This window comes from Dipteris shenzhenensis, chromosome 16 (genome assembly GCF_047967505.1).
Source record: "Dipteris shenzhenensis isolate YYH24624 ecotype China chromosome 16, Dip_SZ_1.0, whole genome shotgun sequence".
Classification (NCBI taxonomy): Eukaryota; Viridiplantae; Streptophyta; class Polypodiopsida; order Gleicheniales; family Dipteridaceae; genus Dipteris; species Dipteris shenzhenensis.
The window spans coordinates 44,207,829-44,216,616 of record NC_141611.1 but is presented as its reverse complement, the minus strand read 5'-3'; the positions used below and the strand labels follow the sequence as shown (position 1 = coordinate 44,216,616).

The window sequence follows — 8,788 nt, the reverse complement described above, 5'->3', positions numbered from 1 at the left end:
TGTCACTAGGGTGTTCCTCTATTCGATTAAGCGCCTTGGAATCTAGAGCTGAGCATTCACTAGCTTCATCGGGAACTGGAATCTGCTTTGTTGATTGCTAGAGTGGAGCATTTTTATCCCACCTTTGGAGGCTGCCTTTTGTGGGCCCACTCCAATATATTGGCACAAATGTTTGTTTGTGCTTGCCAATTAATGAGGTGTTTTGCCTTCTTACGAGATCACTGATCGAGAAATGATAAACTTGGAAGAGTAGCCATCGCCCTTGTCTCATAAGTATTGCTTTGGCATCCTTGATAGTAGTAGTGACTGAATCCCCAATAATATGTTTTGGTGCCACCTTGAGGCATTGTAGTGGCAAGTTTCCATTATTTCTGTTGATGATTGGAAGATTGTACACCATAGTGCATCAAGACCACATTCTTCTAGCACGTGTCCACGATTCTTGCATCAATTACACTAGACATTGGGTTGGAGATGAGTAGCATTGGTGCCATCTTTAAAATGTGGCTCTTGGTGAGAGGGTTTTGCTCTAATCAGAAGCTCTCAACAACCCTCTTCCGGCTCCTTCTCCCTCATCCCCAGCATCTTTGGATGGTTGCACTTATTACATTTAACTCATGATGGCATTGCCTTTTGACTCACTTCGTTGCTCGCTTAGCAATTTTCTCTTTCTTTTGGTTTTTTCTTCTTTCTATGAAGTCTTCCATCCCAAACAACTCCCAGATTAGCTCACTCCATCCGTGTTATGGCTATCATATAAACTCTTTTTTCCCTTTGTTACTTGCAAAACCAACAGCTCCCATTGCTCCAAAATCGCATGTCTTACTCAAGCACTTTGCTTACTCCCTTTCCATTGCTTATTTGACACTTCTAAAACATCACTAGTTTTTTCGGGTAGATAGTAGGTCATCACACTAGTGTGTTGTATCGTACTGGGGCAAAGGCGGGTACACACACACACACACACACACACACACACACACACACACACACACACACACACACACACACACACACACACACACACACACACACACACACACACACACACACACACACACACACACATGCACATACACATGCACATGCGTGCACATATACACCTAGTAATTGCTCTCAAGATCATGAAATAAATGTAAGGTCGATTTGCTAAGCCTAGCCATTGACCCAAGCTCCATTTGTTGTGTCTGATTACTGACATTGAGGAACTGCAAATTGACCCAAGGTCAATTTGAAAACCCAAAACATGTTCTAGATTCATTTGTGTGTATGAATAATCACTATATTGACCTAGGACATTGAATTTGACACCCAATGCTATCATCACTCCTCAAATCAACCCAAGGTCAATTTACAATGTGTGTGGGGGTGTGTGACTGATCTCCAACTTCCTAGAAGTGCAAAATTTACCTAAGGTTAGTTTGAAAACTAGAAACATGTTCTTAGTGCATTTATGTGTGTGTGAGTGATCATTAAATTGACCTAAAGTCAATTTGCAAAGCCTAGTAGTTGAATTCAATACCCTATGCTCCTCAAATAGACCTAGGGTTGATTTGTAGTGTTTTTGTGTATGTGTGTGTGAGTGTTCACCATCATCCATAAAGTATGAATCAACCCAAGGTCGATTTGAAAACTTTAAACATGTTCTAATGCAATTTTGTGTGTGAATGATCATGAAATCCACTTAAGGTCGATTTGCCAATCCTGGCCATTGAATTCAACAACCTATGCTATCATCACTCCTCACCCAAGGTTGATTTATCGTGTTTGTACCTATGTGTGTTTGTGTGTGTGTGTGTGTGTGTGTGTGTGTGTGTGTGATCACCAATATCCATGAATTGCAAATCGGCCCAAGGTCAATTAGCAAACTCAAAAGATATTCTAAATTCATTTGTGTGTGTGAATGATCATCAAGTTGAGATAATGTCGACTTTTCAAGCTTGGCCATTGAATTCTATGCCCTATGCTATCATCACTTCTCAAATCAATCCAAGGTCAATTTATATTGTGTGAGTGTGTGACTTGTAATGTGTTTGTGTGTGTCTGTGTAGTGTCTTAAATGTGTTTACAAGTGTGTTTGTGACCATCAACATCCATGAAGTGCAAATCGACTTAAGATCAATTTGAAATTTCTTAATGTGTTTGTGTGTGTCTGTGAGTGATCATCAAATCTATTTGCAAATCCTGGCCATTACTTTTAACACCCCTCTCTCTCTCTCACACACACACACACACACACACACACACACACACACACACACACACACACACACACACACACACACACACACACACACACACACACACACACACACACACACACACACACACACACACACACACACACACACACACACACACACACACACACACACACACACACACACACACACACACACACACACACACACACACACACACACACACACACACACACACACACACACACACACACACACACACACACACACACACACACACACAATGGCCAGGCTTTGCAAATTGACCTTTTCTTGATTTGAATGCTCATACAATGTGTGTTTGTGTTTGTGTGAGTGTGTGTATTTGTATCAACCTTGGGTCAATTTGAAACTATTACATGTGGTGATCATTACACGTTGTAAGACATTCCAAACTGACCTTGGGTTCATTTGAAGGGAGACATCAACATATGATATGGTTTTCAAAAGTTACGCATACAGTTCAAGACGTTGCAATCAAATTTCTTCTTTATTATGTTCTTGATTAGTAACATGCATGGATTGGTGTATTGATGTATTATGCTTGATAGTAACACTAAAAATGTATCGATGTAGATGAATTAAATGGATAATTAGAAAGAGATGACAAACCCAGTAAATTGAGAAAGCTAACCTAACAAACAAGACACCAAACCCAACAAACGAGACAAAAGTTTCAGATAAGAATGCCAAGTTTTGAATGCCCTTGATGTAGCTGAATGGTATGTGGATGCATATGGAATGGATTACAATAATTTTAGGGAGAGGTTATCATGTTCACCAAATTAGGGATAGGGAAGGGATGGTGCACTCTTGACAGGGTAGTTGATATGAAAGAGACTATGAATACTAAAGAAGATCCAGGCATTGTTGCTAAGATAGGGCTACACTAGATAAATTTGAGGTTATAAGAATGGTAGTGAGCTTCAATAATAAGGTAGGTTCAATGAAAAGTCTTGGATGGGAGGTGAAGCAAGGAACTACATTGATGATTGTGATTTTTTTTGCATGGCAAACATAGTATTAGGGCTCAAAGCTGTGCAATCAAACATAGAGAATGAAAAAGCTACAAAAGATAAAAAAAGTCCAAGGCAAAACAAGAGTAAGATGGATAAAGAGGAGAAAGAGAGTGAGATTGGAGACTTGCGTATTGGTCCACCATTGATGCCACCTGTTGACATGATGGCACCTGATACTATGGGATGGAATAGGAGGAGATGGAATTCATTGTAGATGCACAATCGTTAATGTGGTGGAAAGCTTACTACCCATTTGGATATGAGACAAGCTTTGAGTTTGATATCAAAAGGAGTTACGAGGCATGAGTCAATTATGTGTACAAGCCATGTAATGAAGAAGTGGTGCTAAATTTAGTGATGGACTTTTGTAAAGCACCACATCCCATCGATGCAACTGCAGACTTGGTGCCCTTCGATAGAAAGAATAATGCCCATTGAAAACTTTTAGAAAAGAGGACATTCCTAATGTAAACTATATTTTCATTTCTGGGCAGCATGAGGTTGTGAGATTCTTGAGTCAATATATCACGTGTGGAATTGCAAGAATTTACCTTCGACCTTTGGAATATTGGCAAAGAAATCATGGAAGTAAGTAGAATTCGACATACATGTACTCAAAGGTCCAAGTGCATGAAAATAATTGTTTATTCATTTGAGAGGTACAATGGGGTGTGGATTTGTTTCCATACCATGGAACACAATATGAGTTCTATGCATGGAAGGATTTGGTGCGATGCAATCCATGCCTAAATAAGTACTCGCTTTGTGGGGATCAACCAAGTACAACCATAGGCAGAGAGAGTAATAATTGTAGGAGATGTTGAAAATTCTAATGTGGCTACTGGTTATATTAATAACCCAAAAAATTGTGTAGAAAAGACAAATGCATGTTTGAATATGTTCCATGCTTGCCACCATGGAAGCATTATATAGATGCAGCCTCAATTGACTGGATACATTGTAACAATCATAACAAAAAATGTAGAGGAGTTGTTCATTGAATTTGACATTTGGGCATGTTCATGCCACTTGTATACTATCAAAATATTGCTTTATTATTGTTAGTGTTCATTTGGTTTTTATTTTTTGCTTTTGCATCCCATCATATGCTTGATATCTTGTTATTATAAAGTTTTGTAAACAACCTTATTGAATAATAAATAAAGGAAAAATAACTGTACATGTGTGTGAAATTAGTTTGTTAATAAACACAAACTATGAAATTTCATAATTTATTCCCAAGTTGAAATGCAAAGAAGCGAGATTCAGTGCAATATCTACAAAAGGAGCAAGTACACATGAAATATGGCATATTTAAAACAAAAATGTGGGTTAGGTTAAAGGATGTGAAGCCAAACTATTTTAGAGTTAAGGCAACAGTGAGAAGGAGAGGAGAAGGATTTCTTGTAACACTGAAGTTTTTTGGGCCTAAATATAAATCTTTAAGCCAAAAAAAATCAATGAATATGAAAATAAAAGTTCTTATGGAAACATTGAAAGCATCCAAATCGATATAATTCTCCCTTTCTCTCACAAAAAAACACATTAAATGCATGGACCAAGTAATATGTATAATGCAATACGTACAAAACAAACAAACAAATACAAGTGAATTTTAGTAGAGTGGATTGAAAATGAAGGCAATGATAAAGGATTCCCGTCCATTGCAACGGAACTGATTGAAATTTCCTTTACGGGTTTACGCTAGAAGGGAGGGGGGGATTCATTAAGCCCCCACCTCGAGGGAAAACCCTATTGCCAAATCTTCCATAGGTTGTTGGCGACATGTTGTAATTAATGGTCATACTAACTTCAAAATGTACTCATGAATGTAGTGTTTTCCACACATTCATGCCATGTATCTTGATAAAAAGTTGTTTCAAAATTTCTATTTTTTGGCACAAAGACTGTGAGTTTTGAAAAAAGTGGAACTTGGGATATTCCCACTTTTCCTAATACGGTCTTAAACACAATACGTGCAAAAATGCAGACTAATTAAAGTATATAATGAAGCAAAAAAATTTTCAAACCACCGTGCTGGTTTAGGACAATCATAATTTTAACTACTGGACTGGTTTAGGATAGTCACAATTTCAATCGCTGGTTCGGTTTAGGACACGTTTAGGACAATCAACCATCGGGCTAGTTTAGGACACATTTAGGACAATCACAATTTCAACTATCGAGCTAGTTTAGGATAGTCACAATTTCAACCATGGGGCTAGTTTAGGATAGTCAGAATTTCAATCACTGGTTTGGTTTAGGACACATTTAGGACAGTCAACTACCGGACTGGTTTAGGACACATTTAAGACAGTCACAATTTCAACTACTGAGATGGTTTAGGACATTCATAATCTCAACCACAGTGCTGATTTAGCCTGACGATCTTCAACTTCACATATTAGACATAACAAGTATAGTGCTTCTCATTTCTAAATTTCACAATTAGAAAATAACAATACATTGCTTTTCATTTTTTAATTTCACAATTTTAATTAGAAGTAGCTGACGTTTGTCTTGAACTAGCACTGGGCTGGTTTAGGATAATCACATTAAGTCAAAGCCTCATGGTCTAGAAATTAAGTGATATATGACCCGAATAGTAGGAAATTAAATTAAACTAATTTAAGTACTAAGAAACACATTAATTTCAACCACCGGGACCATCAACAACTAATGTCTATTCAACCACGCTCTTTTAGGATAACCACATAACTATTGATTGAGTTGAAGCAACCATGGTTGCATGATGTTCCAACCACTAGGCTAGGCTAGGTTAGTAAATAACAATATATTGCTTTTCTGTTACAAAATATATTGCTGTTAATTTTTGCTCAACCACGCCATTGGGCTGGTCAACAACTAATGTATGTTCCACCATGCTGGTTCAAGACAATCATATAACTAGTGATTGAGCTGAACCGGCCTATGGTTGCATGATGTTCCAACTACCGGGCTGGTTTAGAACAATCACATTTAGTCTAAGCCTAGTTTAAGAAATGAAAGAACTAAACTATCCCAAAGCTCAATCACAAACAACCACCGAGCTGGCTTAGGCACCACTAACCTACATCGTATCAAGCATGTGTATGATGTGCTCCTCAAACACCTTGCATTCCATCCAATTTTTACAGATGTCCTTTCTATTTGGAGAAACTATCGTATTTTCATTCCAAGATGTTAGTCACTGTAGCAATGACTTCTGCAGTTAGGCTATCTCTCTCTTTCTTGCATTCTGTTGAAGCCCACAGACTTCTCGGATCGAGATGATCGTGCATTGCTTCTGCTTTACGTTCAACCACTAGAGTCACATTGGTCAGGTTCTGATTGACATCTTCGACATTGTGTTCTCAAGCCACTTCTCTTTTATTTCAGGGGACATCAACATAGCTAATGTTTCCCTCTTTCTAGCTAGTTGATCTATGATGTGCACCCCTTTCACTCTCTGTAGGCCATTTCTTAGTTTAGAGAGCATCGCCTCTTAGGCGTGCATCTCTGGAGGTGTTGGTAGAGTTGTTACTCTACGAACATTAGGGTGTAGGCTAAAGCTTGTGAAGACTCAAGATTGGTATTCACTTGAATGACCTGATGTTGCTGCCTCAAATGCTCCCACTAATCGTGACACGACAGCTCGTGTTCTTTGCTCCAATGGCAATGATCGATTGTGTGCATCAGCAACAACCGCTTCTGTTGCTGCTTTGCAGAGATTCTTCTTTCTTCCCATTGTTTCTCCCTTCACAAATGTTGTAAAAGTGTCTTCCGTTTCCATTTCAATACCGTGCCATTGCTTTCCTCACCCACAATCTGTTCCTTGTGCCTTGACTAGGATTTTTAGCTCTCTTGTGTCACAACCTCAGTCTGCTTCTATTGCAAGCCATGGCAAGTTGCATGTTGCCATTGACGCCATGGCCATGATTAGTCCAGAATAGACCAAGAGAAGCTAGCTTGTGAGGCGAGCAAAGAATAGAAGACAACTTACCCGAAAGAAGACAATGCTACACCAAAGTTTGCACAAGGTCACATCAAGGTGTGTGCGGGGTGCAAGGCGTTTGCAGGGCGCGGGGCAGGTTGCAGGTACTTAATGTTCCAAGGTTTGATGGGCAAGAGGTGTGAAAATTCAAAATCCATGCGAGTAGAAAAATTTTCAACCGTCAATTTTCCCCCTTCCGACAATACACGTTAGCAGAATTGGATATCCCAAACAAACACAATGTGGCCTTAATTGCTTCAAAACATAAATATGCCAAAAGACACATTATCAGGTTTGATGCTATGTATTATGAAATGCAATGAACTTTGGCATGCTTATGAGACATATAGCAAGAAAGTGCATGGAAAAAGAAACAATTTAAAATTGTAAATAGTCTTGGATTTATTGTAAATTGTAAATAGTCTTGGGTTTATTAAAAGATCTTTGCACATGCACAAATTGCACATTTTCAACTTCTTCCATTTTAGGGTAAATCTAGATACCAATATCAACAACTATCAATGTTTTAAGACCACCATGCAGTAGTACCACTAGTTTGGATTCCAAAATTTCATTCCGTTTTGGTTTTCAACAAATCAAAAAAAAGTTATGGAGCATGCCCTCAAATGGGTTTGCATCACCTTATCACAACATTGGAGGCCCGTTAATGCATGCTTAATGTTCTCATTTAGGTGTGTCCTTGGGTTGAGGAGAAGCTCATGTAGTGTACTTTTGAATGATTACTTGATTGCATGTATATACGGAATAAAATTTTGATGTTTTTGAATAAATTGCTATATCCTATAGTCTTCAAGATGCATCCTTCACATGCAACATAGCACTTGTAATGCTTTAACAGTCTTGTTACAAATCCTTATTCCATAATTTTTTGGTCTCATGTTCAAGTTTGGAATGTGTACTACAACTTGAAGATAAAGTTTACCTAGTTCTGTTGAGCAATGCATAAGTTATGGGTTATGTAAGATACCTATATACAAAAAATTGTCTTTTTGGAGACATCTTATAAAATTGGAATGATATAGAGAAGATTACCATGGCCCCTGTGCAAGGATGACATGCACAAATCGAGAAATGGTCCAAATATTTTCAAAAAATTCCTTGAACCTCACAAAAAATGGCTACACCCAAGAAAATAATGATCCACATGCCCATGCCACTTGACCTCCACTTGACAAGTGTAGCACACCAGTCCCACCATATGTACTAATGGCCTTCCATCGATGAACGAAGGACATGTACATCCCATGCATGCCTGTGCAATGTCATGTGTGATGCCATATCTACCCGATTTTGGAGTTTCTGAAAAGGTGTTTATTAATATTGTTATAATATATCTCGAAGATTTTAGAGGACTCTTATGGTAAATTAATGTCATGCATGGGCCATACATACACTAATTAATTTATTCATGCATTTAAATTACTTTATTAATTTAAATTGTTAATAAATTAAGTTAATAATTAAGAAAAAATTAAATCTTTTGATGTAACTATTAATGTCATGCTGTTCATAGAGGATATGAAAGTCTATGTAAG

General features: G+C 38.0%; 1 non-coding gene across 1 annotated transcript; it reads left to right on the top strand.

Moving 5' to 3' along the window:
* The first annotated feature begins 8,236 nt into the window (after window positions 1-8,236).
* LOC147893008 (U6 spliceosomal RNA) lies at window positions 8,237-8,339 on the top strand. The gene has a single exon (XR_015542392.1). It is a non-coding gene; the product is annotated as a U6 spliceosomal RNA (small nuclear RNA).
* Window positions 8,340-8,788: the final 449 nt, after the last annotated feature.